The 24661-nt window shown below is 42.4% G+C and overlaps 1 long non-coding RNA gene across 3 annotated transcripts; it reads left to right on the forward strand.

Moving 5' to 3' along the window:
* The first annotated feature begins 6500 nt into the window (after positions 1-6500).
* LOC115618092 lies at positions 6501-24420 on the forward strand. 3 transcript variants are annotated; one of them, XR_003994741.1, is made up of 3 exons: positions 6501-8752; positions 13020-13205; positions 24400-24420. It is a non-coding gene; the product is annotated as an uncharacterized LOC115618092 (long non-coding RNA). The 3 variants fall into 3 exon arrangements; XR_003994738.1 differs by lacking the exon at positions 24400-24420 and having other exon boundaries at positions 6501-7997; positions 8661-8752; positions 13020-13211; XR_003994735.1 differs by lacking the exon at positions 24400-24420 and having other exon boundaries at positions 13020-13211.
* Positions 24421-24661: the final 241 nt, after the last annotated feature.

Here is a 24661-nt window from a genome sequence, read left to right on the forward strand (position 1 = left end):
ACAAGGAGACTGGTTATCTGAAAAGGAGCAGGTGCAGTGCTTTGACACTTGAAAGCTAAACAAATTCCTGTAAGTGAGCCCTTCTCGCAGAGTTTAAGGATATTTATTGGCAAAACATCTAAGAGGGGGTTGAGTTTTCATTTGGGGAAGGGAATTGAATTATCACTATCGCTTTTATCACCCAAATCTGGGAATGCATGGGCTTTTTCTAGTGCTTTTGTTATTTTTGGAGGATATGCAAATCTCTTAAAACCATATGCAGGAAAAGGGACAGCAGTGCTGTGGTACACGTTTGAGAGGCTTGCAGCAGCTGTAAGTAAACCTCATAAAAAATTATTTCAAAAGCAAGAGTAAACCTTGTAAAAGAAACAAATAAAACTTCAGAAGCACCCGCCCGTGTAGCACATTTGATTCCATGACAGTCTGTTTTATTGCTTTACAGATACTTACGTGAAGGTCTAGATACACACTGTCATTATTCAATAGCCTTTTCAGTAGATGCAGGCAAATCAAATGTAGCCCGGATGCTTACATCTGCTAAAATATTTATAAGCAAGTTGGCTCTTGGAAGAAGTTTCCCACAGGATGCAGTGGGTGTCAGGTCTAAAGGTCAGTGGCAGACAAAGTGAAGTGAAGGCTCTTTTGGATTTATTTTTCTACTTTTTCAAACAAGCCTTCCTTATGTAAAGAACTATGAAATCTTTCTTTGTTACTTCCTAAATTTCCAAACGTTAACAGACATTTGCAGGTTTGTGGTTTGTTTGTACTTAAGTGTCTTGTCGAAAGCTGAATTTCTCTTTCTTTAGGGGGGAAATGAGTGCAGTTAATATATTAATGAGCTCTTGTAGCACGGAAGTTCCTGGTGTAAGTCAAAAAAGCCAGATGGAGTTTCAAGCGACTGTCATGTACGATTTAGGAAACGAACATTCCTGATACTAATAAAAGGGCCAGATTGGAACTACATAATTAATCCCAGTGTCCTTTTCAACGCATGATAAGATTTGGCTGTAACAGTTAATGGAGACAACTGTCAAGTTCTGTGAAGCAGTGGATTGTTTGCCTCAAATAAAAATACCTGAGTGCTGACTCCTGCGTGTATCTGCTGGTGAGGAGTGCTCATGCTGCAGTTCCAATGGGGAAAAAGAGCGTGAGTAGTGGCTGACTTAGGTCTTGAATAGATTTCCTGTCTTAAATATGTATGTAAAGATATAAATATTTAATGTGTATAATATATCTGCATACATATTTTATGTATCTAAATATATTGAAAGAAAGAAGCGTATAGCGGTTTTTAAGTGTTACACTGCAAAACCTTCTCTCCATTGGAGTTGATTTGAAATGCAATGACTGGGGAGCCCCAGGAAACCATCTTGCAATTAAGTTTATTCGCTGTATGTATCAGTGACCTGGAAATAGTGTGCAGGAAGGTGCTAAAAAAAAAAGCTGCTGTGATGGCACAGAGTCTGTGTCAGAGACAGACAGGAGGAGGAGTGGGCAGATGGCAGTCAGTACAAAACAGGTGAATAATCAGATTGAGCAGAAGCTGAATAGGCTCTGCAAATGAGTCCTGCTTGCATGCTGCTTGTGGTTCTGGGTTAGTTACAGTGATGAGCAGTTTTCCTGCTGTGATCTAGGAAACAGGGGTAAAAAACCCTGTAGCTGGAAGCATATATAATGGTGAAAGCATTGTCAGAGGGAACTTGTGGAATGAGTAGAAAGGTCAGTGCTTTCAGAACTGTGCACTGGAAAACCTTAAAAAAAACCCTGTTCAGTTTTATAAACTTCACCTGCAAGTTTATTCAGCTCATGAATAACATGGAATAATACTTTAAAATGATCTAGAATCATAGTGCTTGGGGAATACAGGTATGTGGTGTGACCATAGATATTTTTTTAATCTAACAAGACATATTTGTCATAGTTTGTTCACATACTTTATCTAGTTTGTTGAGAACTCTTCAGTTCTTTAGTCTGGCCTAACTGTTCATTGCTTGGCTCAGTCATCATTTCCAGGTTGTTGCTTGGAGGCACTGTAGGAGTAAGGTAAAGAAGAACAAAGGGACAGTTGTGCTGATGAGTGAACTTTGTCAATACAGTAGCAATCTCAGTCTTTCCTGGTTGTGTTTCTTTCAAAATGTTCCTGCTTTTTCCTCTTTTAGCAAGTTCCATAAGTTAAATCAGTAGTGAGCTGGTCTAACTGGAGAAAGCCCTACTCTCTAATAAAGAGGCACTGCTTTGTCTGAGCTGGCACAACCCACCTTGCAGTTTAAAATGTATTTAGCATAGATAAGCTTTCTGGTCTTGAAATGACCCTTTAGTAATGTATCAGTTTCCTCCATATACACTGTCTTCTTAGGATGCCTCAGTCTGAGCACCACCAGTAAAGAGTTTTAACAGCACAAGAAGGTTGAGGGAATTTGGTTTATATTTCTGCAGAAATGAAGGTTAGAAAGATAAAGAAAAAAAAATTAAAATATTCACAAGAAGTGCCCTAGATAAGATTGTTTCGTGTCTGAGGACGTATTGAATCCTGCGGGAATGAGGAAGTTAAGCTACTAAAACGCTGGATTTAATTCTTAGGTTTCACACTGAATCAACAAGATATTAGGTATCAAAGTGGTATTAGTGGAATTTGTCAGAATGTGATCGGTTTATAGAAAGAATATAGAAATAAAGTAAGTTAGTCCAAAACAAATCTGCTGTGTCAGAGCTGCGTGGAGAACAAACATTGGAAGCTTAACGTGAGTGTGATAAATCAAAATGCCAGATGGGCCTCAGAGGACTTTCTTCATTCACTTCATTGTTTTCTCTGCAGATACAGCATGGTTCAGCCAAGTGCAGGGTCGTCCTTCTGACGTTCAGAGTGTTTCAAAGTGTTGCTGAAGACCGAGCTCTTACCTGTGCATGAACTTAAACTGTCGAGTTCATCGTTCAGTGCACTGAGTACTTTTACATGTGGAGATCACAGGGTGTGTTTGCAGTTTTGGGTGAGTGGTATGTTATGTACTTGTAACTTACAGAAAAGGCTCAAATTTGTACCTTCTGGAAGGTACCATTTCCCAAAGCTGATGCTTGGCAACAGAAGATGCCCTCCTGACCCTCTGCAGCTTGGCAGGAAATGCTCTGTAGTGCCTGAGCTTCCTAAGTGTGTATCCCAGGGTACAGACTGCTTGGGGCTGCTGGCACAGAGGAGCTTTTCTTTTTTAACCTTTTTAATCTCTTTCCCGTGTATGCTCAGTACCAGGTGAACAGAACAGTAAAACAGAGGGCAGAGTTATTTGGTAAGGTAGATATTAGAAAGAAAAGGGTAAAAGTAGAACGGACTGAAAACTCTGGTCTGGTTTAAGCAAAGGGTGACCTGTCCAACTGTGAAGCTGCTGTCACCTAGAATTTCTAGGCAGTGGTTCAGCTGTTGGACCTGGAGAGTCAGTGCTCAAAGCAGTACTCTGGCATCAGTGTTAGCTTTGATGAAGTATTTAAACCTAAAATTGAGGTGATGTAAAACTCACAGCCTCCCTTCTTCTGCTTCACCCTTACTAGCGCTCTGGCTGGAGCACAAAAGCTGTGTGTTGTTTGTGGCTCTCCCTGGATGTGGGCACCTTTGTGCTTAATGGCTGTTCCTTTTCATCCACACTCATTCTGCTGGCTGACTGGCCCATATTTGATATGCACCATTTTAACATTCATTCTTACAACATACTTAGTGTATGTTGTAAGTATAATGTAACTTCTAGGGTAACGTGTATTGTTAACTTGATGTTTTCTGAGAGTATCTTTAGCTTTTTATAAAGACCACGTGATGTATTATTAGTATGCTGATAACTAAATGATCTGATGATGTATGGATTGTGCTTATAAATAAATACAACTTCTCATCATTGCCCCTCAATCTATGTCATTTGCTTATTCAATAAACTTAACTAGTAAAATGTGAACTTGAGTAATCAATATTGCACTTGCTTCTGGAAGGGTGAGTAAACACATTTTTTCCATCAAATTAGGTTAAGACAAGAAATACTGCAGCTAACTAAGTTTTAGTTTGGCAGGTGTATACTTTGTCCTAGTGAGACAAAGGCAGTGCTTTCGAGAGTGCTTTTCTTGATGGTGCTTCTGTGAGCCTAACTCTCTGATCTCCCTGGAGGTCAAGGGCATGTTTGTTTTCACGTAGCCCTTTGCTGTGGGATAACCAAGCCATCTGCTGACAAGATTAGGCACTTTGAGGTCACTGGAACATGGAGAATGTTCTGGTATCAGGGAAGCTGTGAGTTCTGCAGCCTGTCCCTCATCTGTCGTGAATATATCAAGGGAGTATTTCGAGGAAATATGAAGGGAAGATAAGGTGAGCTCTGTAAAGATGGGTATGCTGTATCTCTAGCCTCTGTAGCAGACTGTAACACTAAACAGAGCTTGCCATGTTCAAGACTTGAATCATCTCTGATACAGGATGGCTTCTGTAACAGGGAAACATGGTATTTTCTTTGCTTAAAAAGCACATCTGCCTATTTTGACTGTTCCTTCTCCTCTGATCTGTTTTCAGTTACTCAAACTTGAAAATGGAGTTGGCATATTTGCTCCAGTGCTTTTAATATGATTAATTACAAAATAAATGTAGTAGTTGATAACCTTAGATATTATGTGCTTAGGCATGGTCATCTGTTCATGCCTTTTTGATCTTATTTCAGCCTGTGTGACTGCTTTGAGTTCATAAGCCTCCTCAAAACTTTACAGTGAGTTGTTTCACTTTGTATATGGTGACTACATGACTTGTCTTGATAAACACACCGCTTGGATCAGGAACTGCTAAGCTGCTGGTTCAGGTAAAAGTCCGGTTATGCCAAATATTAACTAGAAGCAGTAAAATCTTAGGAAAATGAAATAAATCTGTGTACTTAAACATTCCTTGGTTCTAGCAAACTGATTGAAGCTGTGATTGAGTATGTTAACATGAAGTTGCATACTACAGTATCAGGGAGAAGTACTGGTTTACTTGATCTTTCCTACACAACACCAATTGCAGTGTGAAATTCCTTTCTGTTGTAGTTAGTGATACCTGATTTCTTGCTTATATGTAGATTTAAGAAGCCAGACCTTTATTTACACAGTTTGAATTGCTGTTACGTGTAGTATTACTTTTAAATTTCGCCTAAGAATACCAGGCAGCCCAAGAAAACTAAACCTCTGCTGCAATTAGCAAAGGCTGCTAATTATAAGGAAGGAGTTCTTTCCTGTGAGGGTGGTGAGGCACTGGCACAGGCTGCCCAAAGAAGTGGTAAATGCTCCATCCCTGGCAGTGTTCGAGGCCAGGCTGGACAGAGCCTTGGGTGACATGGTCTAGGGTGAGGTGTCCCTGCCCATTGCAAGGGGTTGGAACTAGATGATCTTAAGATCCTTTCCAACCCAAACCGTTCTATGAAAAGGGAAATGTTTTTCCTAAATCACCTGCTTTAAATGGAAAGGGGAATGCTGGTTTTCTGCCAATTTACTGGTGCACTACAAATCTGTTACTGCAAAATTTTCCATAATAGTTCAGTTTATAATATGCTGTTAACTGGTACTTGTGACTGTCAGCTTCAGTCATTGCTTCACCCCTGTAGAGTCAAGTTATTCTAGCTGTCTGGTTAATCTTTGTGCTTTCAGGTCATTGGAGACCAAAGCACTGCAGTGTACAGGTTATTGAGAACCTGTCTTTTAAGCTACTGCTTTAAGTTGGAGCATATAATCAGTTTGAGGAGTTCTACTTTTAAATAGCATTGTAATTGAGTTGGAATTTGAAAGATTCAATGTGAGATTCCATTTGCATACAGAGCTTGACAGATGTTGCCAACTATGATCCTCTCTTGCATTTTATGGGGAGCCTAAGGCAGCTGAGCCGAAGGGAGCTGACTTTAGGTCTGGTTTTGGTGCTTGAGTTTACTTTAAGCAGTGACTGGAAGCCTGTATGTGCAGCATTTCCTGCAGTATACCTTCACAGGTCCCACTGCACAGGTTAACTTTGAACAGCTCTCACAGAGCATTTGCTCTAGAAACATGATGCCTGATGCTTGTTACTCCAGTACCAGTAACATTTTAATTCTTCACTTTCAAAGAAGATTACAAATTGCACATGAAACTGGTTATTTTTTTAATTGAATTGATTTCTTAGAGGCATTTCTTGCCATCTTTACACCATTTCTCTTGTGCTAATGTGGCTTCCGCTGACCTCTGCGGGAGATCCAACAGATCTGCAAAACTGAGCATTTGCAATGGGTCACTCACATAATGAGTAGAAGTAATGGGTGGCTGCAAAAAGTGCTTTCAGTGACTTGTCCCACCCTTGTCCCAGGTGAACAGTGTTGAGGAAAATGACTCAACTTATAAATTAGCTGCTCTCCAAACACCTAGAGAGTTTGCTTCAGTTACTTATCCTGGTTTCTTTGGCTTATGCAAAAGCAATTGAAACAGGTGATGGCTGTGAATGAAGATACCTTTCAGCTCTTTCAGGAGGTGAAATAAGTGTTAAGGACTGTAGCATCTCGGTTCAAACCTCTTCCAGGGAACATGATCTGGTTTATGAAGAGAGAATGGCAGGATTCCTATGAAGAGCCATGTGTTTACTTGTGTTTTATTTTTGTAGACATTATTTTTCACATGTGAATATGATGAAATGAGGTGGGCAGCTGTAACTTGGGGGTTTGGCTCATTTGTTTTGGGAAGATGCTTGTCTTTAATGAGATTTTATTTTGGGCTCTAGTAAAGCTCACTTTAAAATCCTGATAAAAGCAAATTTGCAATGCAGAAACTCCAGACTTAATGATGGTTTTGTGTGGGAGCTTGGCTTGCATCACTCATGCAAACTGCTCTGTAGAGCTGTACCCTTGACCTAACGAAGTTACTAATGCTCATGTGTGAGTAGGCGGCCAGCCACCAAAGGAGGCTTGAACCACATCCTTGGTTAGAGGTTTTCACAAGTCTTTGTCAGGAATACTAGTGCTCAGACATGTGTTATACTGCCAAGGTCTTCCGAGGAGGTTTTGCCTGAGGTGCTTTCGGTGCTTCTGACTACTCAGAACATTTGTGTTTATTCTTGCATTGTTCTTGTTTGTCTTTGCCTCTCCCCCAGGTCAGGATGCTGTCTGGACCAGTCTGCGCTGTCGGCATACCAGCAGGTGGAGCGTTGGTAACAACATACTGCTGAGTCCCTCCAGCATTTAGGGATTGCCATGTAAGTCCTGCTCAGCTGATTTCAGTGGAGGTGGAGTCTCCTGACTCTGTTTGGCATGGAAGCCTGTGGGAATTGCTCCATCTTTACATGCAGCGTTAACGAAAAGTGCCAAAGGATAGTTTCAGACATGCAGTTGGTGTGAACTTTGCAGAGGGAAAGGCATCTTGGTGTTCCTCTGCTGGTTTATCCAAATGCCAGTTTCCTGCAAGGCATGGAAGTATTGAAGCTAATCCAAAATAGTTATGAAGTTGATACTAGCTTTAAGGGAGCATGATTTTGCCAAATTCCTTCTCTTTGCTGGTTTTTTACTGTGTCATTGAGATACACAGCTTGCTTATGTTACTGTTTCCCACTCTGAACATTGATGCCGGAGGTCTTGAGTATTGCTGTCTCTTTCCTTTTTTGGGGGGTGGTGGGGAAAGGTTCCTGTTGTGGTTAAGCAATTCACCTCTATTGATTTAACACTATATTGCCACCAGAACAAGCAGTCCTGGCCTATACAGCACCTTCTTCCTGGGTCCTAAGGATTGTAGTGCTATCCAGTGACTGACATCAGCTACCTGCTGTAGCAGAAAACTGATGTGGTTGTCTTTTCTTTTCCAGGATTATTTTGCAGCTAATACAGTGCTTGTCCAAACAACTGGCCCCATGAACCATGGCATAAAATTCCTGTAACAATGGAGGAAGTAGGAGTCCCTCAGCTGGAAGCCAGGGAGAGCAGGACTGTACTTCTGCCTCAGTGCTCTTACCGTGTTCAACGTAAACCATCCTGAGAGTGCACCATCAGTCAGGCTCTGTGGCGTGAGTATTCTCTTCATGTTGTTGGAATGGTCATTGTGTAACAGCCTACTTCTTTAAGATAATTACAAAGCAATCCTAAATTGCACTGAATGATGTTCTTATTGCGCAGTTGTTTTCCATTTGAGGTGTGACAAAGGTCTCTGCTACATGTGATTGTTGCATTCATGCATTAATCTGTAGATATGCATAGGATTTAAGTGTTTAGATCCTTTGCCTTAAAATACAGCTAATGAAAATTGCTTCAGATGAATTTTGGAGTAACTGGGTTATCTCCAGAATGCCTATCACTATAGGCTGGATAGGGACATTCTTTGCTGCTGAACATGCCAATTGACTTCCTTTGGGTAAAACAAAATTGAAGGGTGTGCTTCTGGGCTTGGCTAATGCGTTTGGTTTAAGGCTGTTTAGACCATAGGTAGGTCTAGAGCAAGTTCTGAAATGAGATCATGTGGAATATATGTAGCTTGAATATTGTCTTCAGCACGAGCTGTTTTGTTTTGCTGATCTCTTGCAGTGCACTACCCACTAATGTGGGTGTAGGGTTTTGTTGTTTGGTTTTTATTTTAGATGAATGCATTGGTTAGTTAACCAAAAGAAACACACCAGGTAATGCAAGAAAGAGAGTTCATTTTAGCTACTAGGTCTTATTGATTGAGAGGTACTCATTCTTGTTTTGAAGCTTGGTGACAGCATGAGATAACTGAAGATTCGCAGGCCCAAAGGATCCAAAAAGCAGGATTATAGTGTCAGGTAATGACCTGGATTTCCCCTTCACCAAGGTGTTTTGTCTATTGTATTGAATAGTTGCTTCATCTCTGTGGTCCTAGGAATGAGTTGGAGGAACCAGTCCTTCTAAAGTACTTCTAAACTGTTTGTTGATTGTAATTGCTTTAACTCTGATTATCCCTAAAGCTCTGCATTTGTAGTGTGCCAAAAGAAAAGTTTGGTCACGCTGTCCATCTTCTGTATTTAGTTTATTCTGATTTGAAAAGCAATAGTTAAGACTGGGAGGAAACAAAATTGAGCCTGGCTAAGGACAAACAGCGATTTACTCTCTTGTGTGTCCTTAAAGGTGAGGCAGCCTGTGTGTTGCTTGAGTGACATTTACAACATTTCATCTTCAGACTTGTCTTGTGGGAAATCCTCTGCCTTTTTCAACTTTGAGGGAGCTTCTACAAGCAAACTTAAGTGCCAATGACTTTCACGTTGCCTGTTCTTAAAGATACAGCATAAAATGATCATCTTGAAGGGGTGTTTCTGCTGAAAGAACAGTGAGTAATCTGCAGAGGTGCCCCTAGGATGGTGTTTGGCAGCACATTTAAACTCAGTAGGCTTAGGTAGGAGATTTCTGTTTTCACTGTAGGTGTTTGGGGTTGTGTTTTTAAGTATTTGGCAGCAGCTGATTAAAATAGTTTTAACATGAAATATTTGTGATTTCAGAACTTGCTGGAGCTGCCAGCACTGCAGTATATTGATAATACCTGGCTATTTATAGCAAAGTCTGCACTGATGTCATCTGTGGATAATTCCTTTTCCAAAGACTAACTGACTTCATGTCTCAGGGTAATTCTATAAACAAGGCTGTAGGTGCTGGAAGCATATCACAGGAATTATGAGATCATGGAGTTGCAAGTATAATGGTCAGAAGAGACTTCTGGAAGTCTCTGGTGCAACCGCTTGTTCAAAGCAGGGCTCTAACTAGCACTTGGTGGGCTCAGCTGTGGCTTTGTCCTATGAAGCCATGAAAAGCCCCAAGGACAGAGAATCCGCTGCCTCTCTGGGAAGCCTGTTCTGGGCTTCATCAGCCTCCTGGTGAAAAAGGTTGTCATTGTGTCCATCCTGAATTTTCTGTGCTGCCTTTTGTGGCCATTGCTCTGTCTTACCCTGTCAGCTACGGCTGAGAGAGTTTGTCTTGACTGTCTTTAGAGCTCCCATCTTGTAGCTGTAGGCAGCTCTTAGATGGTCTGTAGCCTTCTCTTTGCCAGAGGAAACAGGCCCATCTCCCTGAACCTCTCTCCCTGTGGGTGATGCCCTTGAGGCCTTTGACCACCTTGGTAGCCCAGGGCTGGACCTTCCTTGGTTCCTCAGCTTCCCGTTGAACTGATGGTCCTCACGTGAGTGCTCAGCATCCCTTTTCTTCAGTCTTCTCTGCAGTGAGATGTTGACTCCTGTTTCAGCTGCCTTCTGCCCCAGCCGCTGGTCCCTTTTGCAGCAGGGCTGTTACCCAGCTCTGGCCAGCCTGTGGGGCTGGATGGGGCTCTTCTGCCCTGGGTGCAGAGCTCTCTGCTTTCCCCTCTTGAACCCAGTGAGGTTTCTGTTGGCCCCATCCTCAGGCTTCTCATGGTCCGTCTCTGTCAGTAGAAGTGCTGCCATTCACAGTGTCAGCCTCCTCCTCTTCTCTGCCCCCTGCACTTTATCACCTGCCTGTTGCTGAGGGTGCTCTCTGCTCTTCCTGGCTGCTGTTGAGTGTGTTTGGAGCCCTGTGCTGTCCCCCGGGGTCCTAGACATGAGTCTAGTGGGGTTTGGGCTTGTCAGGAACCTTCTGTGAATGCCATGACATTTCTTTTTCTAGTTACTGTTAATTTCTGTGTAGAACACAGCAAAAGAAGACTAATATGGTGGTTGGTAAGTGCATTTGGTAGAGTCATAGAATGTTTGGGTTGGAAAGGACCTTAAGATCGTCTAGTTCCAACCCCCTGCCATGGGCAGGGACACCTCACACTAAACCGTGTCACCCAAGGCTCTGTCCAACCTGGCCTTGAACACTGCCAGGGATGGAGCATTTACCACTTGTTTGGGCAGCCTGTTCCAGTGCCTCACCACCCTCACAGTAAAGAACTTCTTCCTTATATCTAACCTGAACTTCTCCTGTTTAAGTTTAAACCCATCGCCCCTTGTCCTATCACTATAATCCCTGATGAAAAGTTCCTCTCCAGCATCCTTGTAGGCCCCTTTCAGATACCAGAAGCTGCTCTGAGGTCTCCATGCAGCCTCCAAGCAGGTAATTGGTAAGCAAAAACAGTCACTATGAAAACCAAAGATAATTTGCATGATTTAGAGAGAAAATTCCAGCTAAACATCACCTCTCCCTCCAAAAACTTGAGGGGCTCCTCTTCTTATTGTAGTGCAGTAACTAAGTTCTAAATGCGACATTGCACACCATGACTCACATTTGTCAGATTCACTCCTGGCGTACTTACAGCCTAGGAAAGTCTATTTTAATTCTTGTTGTGTTATGAATTATTGAAGGAGGTGGCTTGATTCTAGAGGAGATGGTGTTTGAGAGGCTGTGGAAGTAGTAATTTTCTAAGTATACTTGTCAGATCCTGTGTAAGACTGACTTGAGAGTACAGAGTAATGCTTCCAAAATGAGCTGTTTTGCCAGCACGTTATGTCTGTTTCCAATTACTGTCAGTAAATCCTGAAAGGAACTTGGTGAAATCTACATCTTAAATAGAGATAATCATGTTGAGAGGAGTTGAAAGGTGTTTTGTATCATGTTTTTCTCTATCGTGTGCTTTTTGTTTGGATTTTGAGATCCTTGATGCTGAAGTGGGTGCCGTGGCTGCACGCTGTGCTGGTGTGGACTGTTCCTTTGTGGAAGCAGGCTCTGTGTGTGTGTGTACACTTAAAAGAGTGGGTCTCTTGGGTATTATTGCAAAACAAACAATTATCATTTTTTGCTTTGAACTTGTGCAGAAGGAACAAGATGCAAAAACCAAGTTTAAAAGGACAGAAACTTGTAAACCCAAGTGTCATGCACTTATCTGATGTTTGCTGCTCGCTGGGCTGAGCTTATTTGCTTTCAAGTGAAGAGCAAGGTTAGGATTGATACTGGTGAACAGCTCTTGTCTCGGTCTGATATCCTTCAGGATTTAATTGCAATGGTGGAGCCGAGCTCGCTTTATAGAGCAGGGGAAACACTGTACTTTCCCCAAAGGCTGCAGTAACAATCTCCAGTCCCTGCCTACCAAAACGAAGTGGGAGAATGCCAGGATTTTGACAGATTTGCAACTACACCCGTTTGTAAGGATTGGAATACGTTCACACAGGACTACCCTTAAAATAGGAACATTTGGCTTGTGTTGCCTGTAGATCTCTTGGTGCTTTTAACAACTTCTCCAGCAATCCAGTAACATGGTGTAGACTGAACTGTTGGACTGCTCAGGGAAGCAGCCTACCCAAACCTGGCCTTGTTCAGCAAAGGTAAGCACAGGGACTTGGCAGTATGAATCTCTCCTTCCAATACTCGACTTGTTTCCATCACAGTCTTACAGAGAACTATTGTTGGCAGCTGATATCACCAGAGAATTATAATTGCAAATGGGAGTGAAAAGTCATTAAATGAAGGAGTGTGGTAAATGCGTCACTGATTCAAGTCTGCTGCAGCAGACTTGAGTGATAACCACTCAGAAACCAAAAGAAAACACAGCCTGGCCTAACAAATGACATGTTGATGTGGCTTTTTTGGGTTTGATCTTCTTAATGGGGATTTTCCATTCATGCTTGGCCATCGTTGAGGCAGCAGGCATGGGGGGCCTCAACTTGCTACTGGAAATTGTTTGTATTTGGGTTGAGCTCTTCTGATACTACTGCAAAGAACATCTATTAAATGTATTCTTTGTTTCAATTTCTTGTCAAGTGTTAGGGTTGGTTTTTGCCCTCCTGCTCCTGCCTTCCACTCTCTTAAAGAGCTATCATAGAATCACAGAATGGTTTGGGTTGGAGAGGACCATAAGATCATCCAGTTCCAATCCCCTGCCATGGGCAGGGACACCTCACACTAGACCATGTCACCCAAGGCTCTGTCCAACCTGGCCTTGAACACTGCCAGGGATGGAGCATTCACCACTTCTTTGGGCAACCTGTGCCAGTGCCTCACCACCCTCACAGTGAAGAACTTCTTCCTTATATCTAACCTGAACTTCCCCTGTTTCAGTTTGAACCCATCACCTCTCATCCTGACCAGATCAGTTACTGTATTTTCAGTAGCGTGAACTTTCTTTGTGTTTTTCAGATTGGAGGATCTTCGGAATCTTATACTTAAGGATGCCTTTAAAAAGATGGAGCTCATTTTCTACAGACAGCTTTGTCATCTTGGACCAGAGATTCAGGTTACTTTGAAAGAAGAAAAGGCAAACCATGGGCCTAACTTAGGAACTGGAAGGCTCTTCAGAATACCAAGGAGACATGTCATGTACAGGTAGCTGAAAGATATTTACAGTGACTTGTGTTAGTAGTTTGTAATTAAGTATCTCCAAAGGATATTTGATTATGTGTTAAACCTATTGAGTTTGTATAACTCATGATTGAGGTGCACAGTATAGTTCTAATTTCATCATTTCAGCTATTTACCTTCCTCTTTTGGTCCTTCTTACAAAAAAGGAATTTTTGCCTCATTTATGGTAAAGATCTACACTGAAAGTAGATTTTTTTATCTGGGGATAGTTTCTTTGAGATAGAATAAAACCACCATAAATCCACCATGAAGTGGTTTGGGTTGGAAGAGATCTTAAGGCTCATCCAGTTCCAACCCTCTGCCATGGGCAAGGACACCTTCCACTGGAGCAGGTTGCTCCAAGCCCCTGTGTCCAACCTGGCCTTGAACACTGCCAGGGATGGGGCAGCCACAGCTTCTCTGGGCACCCTGTGCCAGCGCCTCAGCACCCTCACAGGGAAGAATTTCTTCCTTATGTCCAATCTAAATCTCCCCTCTGCCAGTTGAAAGCCATTTCCCCTTGTCCTGCCCCTGCATGCCCCTGTAAAAAGCCCCTCTCCAGCTTTCTCGTCAGCCCCTTTAGGCACTGGAAGCTGCTCTAAGCTCTGTTGAAAGCCTTCTCTTCTCCGGGCTGAACAAGCCCAACTCAGCCTGTCTCCATAGCAGAGGTGCTCCAGCCCTCGGAGCATCTTTGTGGCATCCTCTGGACTTGTTCAAGCAGGTCCAATCCTTCTTATTTTGGAGGGCCCAGCGTTACGTTAGATTCAATCTCTTCTGTTGTTTTAGAATTCACAGCCTGATATAAAAACTCCTTCTACCTCTTGTCCCAGAGTTGCTGCTTGTGCTGTTTATGTGTTAGTGATCCAGAGCAGCAGAGTGTCCTTCCTCAAAATACCCAGGAAACGCAGTGATTCCTCCTCCATCATCATTCATCATGCATTGTTAACTTCCAGGGCTGCACTGAACTGTCTGTGGGTGTTTGAAGTTCACTACAACCTAGAGTCAATATTCAAGGCAGTAACACACATGTGAATCACTGCGTAACATAAGTGCTGTTGGAGATGATGTGAGTTGGATTGCGTACGAGCTGCGAGCTGTGGTTCTTAAAATGTAATGTTGATTCAGATACATTTTGACCCATGGCAAATAGCTTATTTTGCTCTTGGTGATCCCTGAGAAAGTGGAATAAAAGTGCTTGTTCTAGTTAAAAATGTAGAAAACTGGTGAAAACTTAAGCACTTGATATTTCAGAGTTGGATACATTTCTTGGAACATTTAGTTTAGAAATAAACTGTCCAGAGAACAGAAGTTGTTCTCCCCTTTCCCCAACCTCTGTCCTCCACCAAAGAAAAGAGGGGGGGGGGGAACGGACCTCAATACAAAATCTGTTCTGGCTACTTAACTATAGTATCAAAGTAATGGAATTGTATAAATAGTTTGGTGTAATTACATGGCTATCAGGTAAAAACGGAAAGAATCTATTCAAAACAAATGTCTGGATTTATATCAAGGTTTTTGTACTCAGGAGAAGTTTGGGGGAGGGAGAAAAGAGCAGAGTGAGAGCACCTCAATTCATACAGCATTAGCCTTTAACCGGACTATACTATTGTATGCTATCAGATCTACTGAAGTAGTAGAAAATTGGTGAATTGGTGGTTGACTTCCATTGGGAAGTTCTTCCTACTATTTTGGAAGTCTGTGCAGTTCAATCCTTTTAGATTTAGGATTTAATGTTTAATTCTCAATTCTTTTCTGGTCAGTATGTAGGACTTAAAAAAAATTCATAGCGACAGTGAGCATCTGTCTCCCTCTGTCAGTTCCAGTTGCTTTTTTGCTTGCATCAGGCATCTGTGCCTAAACTGCTTTGACTCATGGCTGGACTGATTGACAAGTCCTTGACTCCAAGGACACGCACGTGAGGTGCATGCAGAGGCTCCTTTGACTCCTTTTACATTTGACTATTACAGTGTGACAACTGAGGCTTCAAAATCATAGAACCACAGACTGGTTTGGGTTGGAAAGGACCTTAAAGCTCATCCAGTTCCAACCCCCTGCCACGGGCAGGGACACCTTCCACTAGAGCAGGTTGCTCCAAGCCCCTGTGTCCAACCTGGCCTTGAACACTGCCAGGGATGGGGCAGCCACAGCTTCTCTGGGCACCCTGTGCCAGTGCCTCACCACCCTGACACGAAGAACTTCTGCCTAACATCTCATCTAAATCTACCCTCTTTCTGTTTGAATCCATTCCCCTTGTCCTATCACTACATGTCCTGGTAAAAAGTCCCTCTCCAGCTTTATTGTAGGTCCCTTTTAGGCACTCAAGCTGCTTTAAGGTCTCCCTGGAGCCTTCTCTTCTCCAGGCTGGACAGCTCCAGCTCTAGCAGCCTGTCTCCCTATAGGAGGTGCTCCAGCCCATGGAGCATCTTCATGGCCTCCTCTGGACTTGCTCCAACAGCTCCATGTCCTTCTTACGTTGTGGGCTCCAAAGCTAGACACCATACTCCAAGTGGGGTCTCACGACATCAGAGCAGAGGGGCAGGATCACCTCCTTCCACCTGCTGGTCACGCTTCTTTTGATGCAGCCCAGGATATGGTTGGTTTCTGGGCTCAAGCACGCACTGAAGCCAGCTCATGTTGAGCTTCTTATCAACCAACACCCCCAAGTCCTTCTCCGCAGGGCTGCTCTCAGAGTCAGTGAGTTCCAGTGGTCATGCTGGTTGTAGACAGAGGATGTCTAAGATGTGGGGAGAAGGAAGAAGCCCTTTGGCTGCTTGCCTCCTCACCCTCTTCCTTTCTCCTTCCTTTCCTCCTTTCTCCTTGTCTTGTTGAACTCTCTTTGTAAGGTGCAGTAAAAGTTGAATGTGACCAGTAAAATAATGCTTGAGGGAATATTGCAGTAAATCTCTGTAGCTTTGGTTCGGAACTTGTGGATGAACACAAACTTAAGGTTTCCTAACGGTGTCCCTTTCTCTGCATTAAAACTCTGCTGTTATTCTGGAGTATTGACAGCTGAAGGAACAGTTCCTGAGCGGGTGATCATACATTGCTGTTGGAAAATGACAAACAGGAACATTTCCTGAGTCAGAAGGACTTTAGGTAGTCTTAAAGATTTGCTTCATATTCTCTGTGTGGAGTTAGGGGGAGATTTCATGCTTCAGAGAATGAAATCTTATTTGCTCTTAAGAAAAACAGTTGAAGGCATTAGAAGGCAGCAATCAATATTGCTCAGTTTGTGATGACATTAGGATAACTCCTGTTTGTTTTCAGTGCTTTTAAGCTTTACAGAAATGCAGTGACTTAAGCAAAGGCAGGAGTATGCTGCCTGCTTCTGTTTAAAAGAAAAAGGGGTAAAACAGCTGAAGATGCTTCTTAATAAATACACGGCTTCAGTTTTGATAGGCCTTTTATAGAAGTTGTATCTTTAAAGCACGTAGTTGTACAAAGTGACCTGTAATGGCTCTGCCTTTTTTAAGACCACATTTGGAAACGAAAACTTCAACTCCTTGGATGCAAATAGAATCACTTGGTAAGATGCTGTGTAAGTATTTGTAGTTGACAGCGAGTTTAAAGCAGAAAGAGATTTCATTGTGATGTGTATTGGCTATTTTGTGATGATTTACGTGTTAAAAGGAGGCTGTGGCGAGTTTGTTCTCTTTGGGCAGGTGACATTGAAGTAACCTTCATTATTCCTTAAGAAGTAAGCGTTAAAGGAAAGCAGTATAAGAAATGCTTCATTGCAACTTAATGCTCAGCAGCCTAATTAGTCAAATACCATGTGCCTACCTCTGCATGAAATAGCCTGTTTCTTTCCAGTGTCAGATAGGAATTTTCAGGTTTGGAGCAGCCTGAAGAGGCCTTTGTTGTAAATGACCACTGGCTTTTTAACTATTTATTCTCAGAACTAATGAAGGTCAGCGTGGTATCCATAGTGACTGCATGCAGCTCCCTCCTAAATCTCAGTATGCTGCTGTGGTAACAAGTCACTGCCAACGAGTTTTCATGTTTTGGGAGGAAACCTTTATCTGAAAACAGGATGTGAATGGGTTTCTGTAACTAAGAAATCCTGAATAATGTTGTTTTTCTTCACTTTTAAACTTCTTGTCATAATTTCTTCCTTTATGAGTTGCCTAAACAGAGCTACCCCCTCACACACACCTTTCCCTGGAACAAGCAACCTTAAACTGCGTGTAACCTGGCAGTACAAAACACTTTACATGCAAAATACTTTCCTTTCTGAAGGGATAAAGCCTGCTAAATGGGAATACATCAACTGCTTTCAGCTCTGTTAGTGAAAGGAAGATATTCCCCTATAAACTACAAAATTAAGGCATACAAGTGTTACGTGAATGTGATCAAATCAGGGAGACTTCTGCAGCAGCAGGAACAGTGCAGGAGCCCTTTGAATTTGGGCTTTTGGATTGCTCCTGTGCACAGCACTGTGGAATTTGTGTCATAACTTAGTGAAATGCACTTCCCGAGTTACTTTGGTTTAAACTATTTCCCCTTTAAGTGTTACACGTTGTAAATATGAGTTTTTAATAATATTAAGGCTCTTCTAACTTAGAGGAAATATTGTTGCAGAACTGAATGCAGTCTCGTGGGAGTTCTGACAGTAACTTGTTGAAGATGGGGGAGTAACATGGTTCCATCCTGATGTTGTTATGGTTTTCCCTCCCACCCTGCCCCTCTCCTTTAGTATATACTAAAGTATATACCCAAAGAGAAGTGGGTTTGGGTTGGGGTCTTTAATTCTTTGGTTGTAAGAGAGCTTTGAACTGATGAGGTAAGATTCTGACACTGAAAGTAAATACCTCCAGAATGCTGTCAAATTTCTGTTGCTGATACATATATATATATATGATATATAAATATTATGCACATGGCTTGTTTTGCTTCTGTCTTTACATATAGCTTTATGAACAAATATCAATGATTCTGAAAGGATGGCTATTTGCAAGATTCAGAGGATGTTCAAAGTGGAAATCCACTGATTTCTGAGAGCTCCAGGAATGAGGGTATAGGGAGTGAAGTCAATGGATCAGGGAAAAAACCCACTGCTATTTTTATATTTTAATGTATGGAAATTTATATTTATGAATAAATACATAATAAAAAATATGAATAGAAATACAAACCTCAAGATGCCTTAATATAGGTTAAAATCTGAGAATGTATATTCTAGATGTTGCATTTAGAAACCTTGTTAATTTAATGAGACTCTAGAACTGTGTTAGTGAATATGAAAAGAAGGTTTTCTTTGGCATTAGGTGGACGGTGATTGTTGGAATGTTCTGGAAGCATGGCTTAAATCTCCTCTTTCTCTCCCCTCCTCTAAAGGTGACCGGCTGCTCTGCTCTGTTGGACGGCTGCTGTGGTGTGTAGTAGCCTGGTGCTGTAAACATCCCCGACTGGAAGCTGTAGCAGCTCTAGCTTTCAGTCAGATGTTTGCTGCACCTGGCTATTCCTGGGCAACATCACAAGGAAAAGCTCTCAGGAATACCTATGTGCACATATATATATTATATATCCAACCGTCTCTACAGACACAGCTGAATTGCCTTCACATGTATATGGTTCTATGAATTAACCTGATTGATTGTTACTAATAGCGTAAGTGTGATTTGTTGAAGCCTGGAGATACAAAGCTGCTGCCTGGGTGTCACTCAAACCAGTTCTTCGCTGTGTTGTGATATGAGCTATGGATTATGCTTCACTGGGACATAATGGGAAGTGGTGGTTCATTCCTTGTACAGTTATCCATAAACTTGCTTTATGAATTGTCTGTCTTAGAGTTTCTGTTACTTACGACTCTTAGGAAAAATCCTTAGGAATGCTGTCAGATCCTTAGCAGGCATTTAATCTGATATGCCTTTTTGTTGTTCAGGGTTTTTCCTGGAATTCCACATTCTGAGTCTCCTTGTGAATGAGTGATGCTCATTATTTGTAAGCTGGATGGAACCCAAGGCCAAAGTGAAGGTTAAAACCTGACACACAGGATGTATTTTTGCACTGACAATGCTGAGGTACACTCTGGTTTGCACTGTAGTCATCTTGGCCTGCTATGGTCATGCTGCCCCCCTCCATGTCACTGCAAACGTTTACTTGTAATAACAGCTTTTGAAAGTACTTCTTGAGAATTAACTCTTCAAAACAGCCTAAAGCAGTTATGTCAAAGATACAAATACTTAGAAAAGTGATTTTTCTCTTTCATTTATCAGAATTAGAACTCTTTGGAGTTCTTAGCCCTGGGAAAGCCAGACTAAGCAGCACGGGACAGGTAATACTTTTCAAGCAGGCAGTGAATGACCAGACCTGAACCAAGGACAGCCATACAGTGCAACAACCATAAGGGGTTTGTTTCTGTTACCTGGGTGTCCTGTCTGGTGACGTAGAACATGTGTGGTGGCAGAAGGTGGTGAACTTCTTGATGTAATTCATTGCTAGTATCTTATGCAGAGATTTATCTTTAAAGCAGTTCACAACTTAATCCAACCTCAGTTAAATATGATCTGTTTGGTTTGATGTCATGCAGATGTATTTATAGAAAGGACTTTGAAGCAGAAGCTACAGATGTGGGTTTCTTTTACAGAAGAAATAAAAGTGCTGGTAGTTGTTTCCCAAGCTTTCCTTGCTGTAAATATTTATCATTCCTACTTCTATATAGTATTTGGTCTTAGAAGAAAGGAAGCATTCTCTGTTAACATGTTTACTTTGATCAGAGAAGTTTGTTATCTCATAATGAATCTAGTAGACACTTTGGTCAGTGCTGTCTTAGCCTTGCCACATGTCAGATAACTGTGTTTTTATAAGCTTGGTTCACGTGCAGTTTGTCAGTCCAGCCTTGTGGAATTCTACTCCTGCATACATTCATGTTGTACTAGAACCTAATACATGTACTCGACCACATGAGAACAAATGGAAGTGGCTTGTACCTGCAGGAAATAAATGTGAAAACCAACACTGCATTCTTATTTGGGTCTTTTTTTTGGCCAAGTGCTTGAAATACAAGGATCTCCCTTTTTCTGTACATGAAATAGAAGTACTGAACATGCCTCTCACATACCTGCTGTTTGCAGCTGAAGAAGGGTCTCTTAAAGCGTTGCCCAAGTGCATGTCTGTGCCATGATTCCAGGTGAGCTCGCAGGCCTGGGATTGCTGGAGGGAATGATGGGAATTTGGCACACAAGTTGTGCTGTCCTGGTGGGGAGGAGGAGCTGAAACAGCTCTTACAGAATTGGGCAGCTCCAAACGTAACAGTTTGGGAATGGAAGAGGCAGATTTCACACATCGCTGGTGATCAACAAGCAAGTTCCTTGTCTTGTTAAACCTGATGAAACCTGTGACTATTCCATGTGTTACAGAGTCCTGGATCAGTTTCTGATGTTGCAGTGCACTGATTTCGGAGCGGAGGAAAATTCCTGAAGGAAAACAGAGTTGGTAGTGCAGAGGTCCAGGAGTTGAGGGTACGCAGGGAGTTACTAACTGGGTGGCTGTACCATGCTGTCAACACAGGTATAGCATGCAGTTACCTTGGAAGATGGAAGGAGTACTAAGGGTCCTAGTCCTTCTGTACTGTGGAGGAGTACAGAGGTTCTCACTTGCTGAGCAAGTGGCCTGTGAAGAGGAGGGTTTGGGGTCTGGAGTAGTTGCCTTTGGTTTTTATGTCCTCTTAAAAGCAATGCACCCAAGTCCTCAGTGCCTTACTCTGAAGGGCTGTTCCCTCGCTGTGAACGTGCAGCTGCATTGAGCAGCGATGGTTGAGCTCATGGTTTTCTGCATACAGAGAACAACTGTTCAACATTCGGAGGCTTCCCCCCTCCTCTGAGCATGAAGTAATCTGCATCTGTGGTTCCTGCTCCCCAGAAACGCTGCACATGTGTGCAGGCAAGAGCTTTGTGAAGGCCGAGGCCTCTCGAGTTCACTCAAGTATTTTGTCCTGGACTCCTGACATCTTGTTTGAGACTGTGAACGTTCATTTAACTGTACCTGAGCAATCTAAGGTAAGATATTGAAGCTAAACTGTTCTGCTCTCTTGCTGTTATAATGACTTGTGTTTCTGAGTAGCTAAATCCATGTGGAGGAAAATGAGAATGAAATAATAGAGGAGTACCTTGAAAATGTTCTGGAAGAATGGGAATTAGTGTAAGAAAACACAACATGAACAAATGTAGCAACAAGAGCTGTGAAATTCAGCACGTGAAGGAAACCCGGAATGTTCTCCACCACAGAGACTTATTTTTGCACATGCACTTTGAGGTGTAATCTTTGAGGACTCTCACCCAGTTTGTACCACCCCATTCATCTCCCAGATACGTTCTGGTTTGAGTTTCAGTTTGGATTTGGAGATATCTGGAAGGCGTCTACTCAGGAGCATCAAGAGCTTTGGCAGGGAAGTGCAACAGAACACGGATCTCCATGGGCTGTGAGCAGCTTTCCTCCTGTTTTCCTTGTACCACTGCACCATTAGGGACTGTTCACAGTGTTCCTATGCTCTGATATTCAAAAGATTAAATGTTAAAAGTACGTTCCAACTTCCTACTGCTAGTAAGGCTCAATGAGCGTTGCACGTACCTTATGAGTTGGCATAAACTGCAGCACTAACGCTATGTTGAGGTATGTCTGTGCAGATTCATTTTTGGATGTCTTGAAAGCCAATGCTGTATTTCCAGTGTTAAACTGATGTTTAGTTCCTGTAAGCATCCTGCACTCAGCTGTAACCAGTGGTAGGGCTGTGGAGGGGTGGATGTTTGCCTTTACAAGTCAGTTGAAGTAGCTTTCCTCAGTGATCAAGTGATGGATTGGCAGAACACAGCACTAGTTTTGAGTGAAACTTACTGTATCCTGAATACTCTGATTTCTGTGGAGGTAGAGTGTGTTACAATAATGTCTTAATACTCAAATTATGGCTTATATTGGCTGTATACAGGTGTACGTGTTTGTTGTGCAGCAATCTTTAACTGATGAAATCTTTTTCTAATTGCAGATAAACTGTGATTATATGTCTTTGCTTGGAAAGTAACTTCTGATACCAGAGAAATAATCTAAAAGCTTATACTGAATGTTCAATTCTCAACTGCAGCAGTGATTTATTGCTTGTTCTCTCCTTGCTCATTGTCAAAGGAGGAATAGATATATTGTGTAATGCTAAACAACATTACAACATTAAGCAACAAACCAACAGATCATTAAAGTTTCCCTTTATATTGAACAAACTGAGAAACATCTGGGAAAGTCTGGATAGGAGGTGAGCATAGAATCACAGCCTCGTTTGGGTTGGAAAGGACCTTAAAATCACCCAGTTCCAACCCCCTGCCATGGGCAGGGACACCTCACACTAGACCATGTTGCCCAAGGCTCTGTCCAACCTGGCCTTGAACACTGCCAGGGATGGAGCATTTACCACTTCTCTGGGCAACCTGTTCCCCCATGGGCCCAGGACCCAACTTCTGCCCCTGCACCCACTGACCAGAACCATGTGTGTGGGACAAGAGCTGAGCACATGGGAGCTCTCCTGGGATCTGTCTGTTGGGGGGGAAGCGTCTCTGGGCTTTGGTCAGGACGGGTGGACCTGTCACACATTGTGCTGGAGATGTTTAAAGAGATAAGTGATAATCCCACAGCACCAGTGATGGCATGAACCAAAATTGGATAAATAGCTGGGAAAAGGGTACAGTGTGTGTGGTTTATAAGATTGGAAGTTTTACATCGATACGGCAGCAGCGGTAAGTCACTTTACACCAGTCAAAAATTTCTCTTGGAAAGCACATGGACACAGTTAATATGGGTTTTCATGGAAATCTGAACATTTCCATCTACTGTTCTGCTTAATTCCTCCTGGATTTGTCTTATGCTAAAAATTCAATACTTAAATAACAGTACATTGATACCCACTTCTTGCCTGTTGTGTTCACTAAGATTGTTCTTCCAGTAATCAGTGCACTCCCTCTTTGCCAGCTATGCCCATTCTAACCAGCTTAGTTGATGGAGAAGAAACTGTGTGGAGACCTCATAGCAGCCTTCCAATATCTGAAGGGAGCCTACAAGGATGCTGGGGAGGGACTCTTCATCAGGGACTGTAGTGATAGGACAAGGGGTGATGGGTTCAAACTTAAACAGGGGAAGTTCAGGTTAGATATAAGGAAGAAGTTCTTTACTGTGAGGGTGCTGAGGCACTGGAATGGGTTGCCCAAGGAAGTTGTGGATGCTCCATCCCTGGCAGTGTTCAAGGCCAGGTTGGACAGAGCCTTGGCTGACATGGTTTAGTGTGAGGTGTCCCTGCCCATGGGAGGGGGTTGGAACTGGATGATCTTAAAATCCTTTCCAACCCAACCCATTGTATGATTCTATGTTTTTTACGGGTTCTGTGTATGTGGTAATTAATGGCATAGTTAAAACTACTTAAAACTTCCACATCATTCTATAGTAATTGAGTATGAATAGGAAGGACCTTAACTGATGCTAAAGTCTGTTCAGCCAGTTCATGAACATGGACATTTGGGTTTTCTCCATGAGAAGCCCCTGAACGTGCGTGTCCTTGAAGGAGAGGAAAGCCCAACCCATGAGGCACTGCCTGGGCCGAAGGAAATGCAGTTTCTGTCAGTCCGGATCGCTGGCTGTCCGATAACATCTCTTTCTCAGCAGAGGAATAATTTCCTGTAAACAACAGGGCTTTATCTTAAAAATCTGCCATTTTAAGAAAGCAAAAAATGATTTTTCCAAACTTTACACAAGCCTTTATCTGTGTCTGACAGGAAAACAGGAGGTGGTAGGGATGAAAGATGCTTTGTGAACTGGACTGTGTTCCTGAAGGTTATGGAAAATGTGTACATTCAGTACAGAGCTCAATGCATTTAGTTATTTAACACACACATTTCCCCAAATATTAATAAATCAGCTGAATTGACAAACTAGTTACACTCTCTTTCTACTAATAGAATCATAGAAGCATAGAATAGTAAGGGTTGGAAAGGACCTTAAGATCATCTAGTTCTAACCCCCCTGCCATGGGCAGGGACACCTTGCCCTAAACCACGTGGTCCAAGGCTCTGTCCAACCTGGCCTTGAACACTGCCAGGGATGGAGCATCCACAACCTCCCTGGGCAACCCATTCCAGTGCCTCACCACCCTCACTGTAAAGAACTTCTTCCTTATATCTAATCTAAACTTCCCCTGTTTAAGTTTGAAGCCATTACCCCTTGTCCTACCACTACAGTCTCTAAGGAAGAGTCCCTCCCCAGCATCCTAATGTAGTAGGAAATGTGATCTATTAATGTTTTTAAGGTGTTTCACAATTAAAGCCTAAGGAATTTGTAAGTCAGCAAATGTCTCCTTAACCTGGATTCCAGTTTAGTATTAAGAGTCACCAGAAACGTTACAGCTGAGTGCGACTTCATGAAATTCAATCTCTTTTGTGCCCTCGTGAAGTCTTATCTATCCTATT

This window comes from Strigops habroptila, chromosome 1 (genome assembly GCF_004027225.2).
Source record: "Strigops habroptila isolate Jane chromosome 1, bStrHab1.2.pri, whole genome shotgun sequence".
NCBI lineage: Eukaryota > Metazoa > Chordata > Aves > Psittaciformes > Psittacidae > Strigops > Strigops habroptila.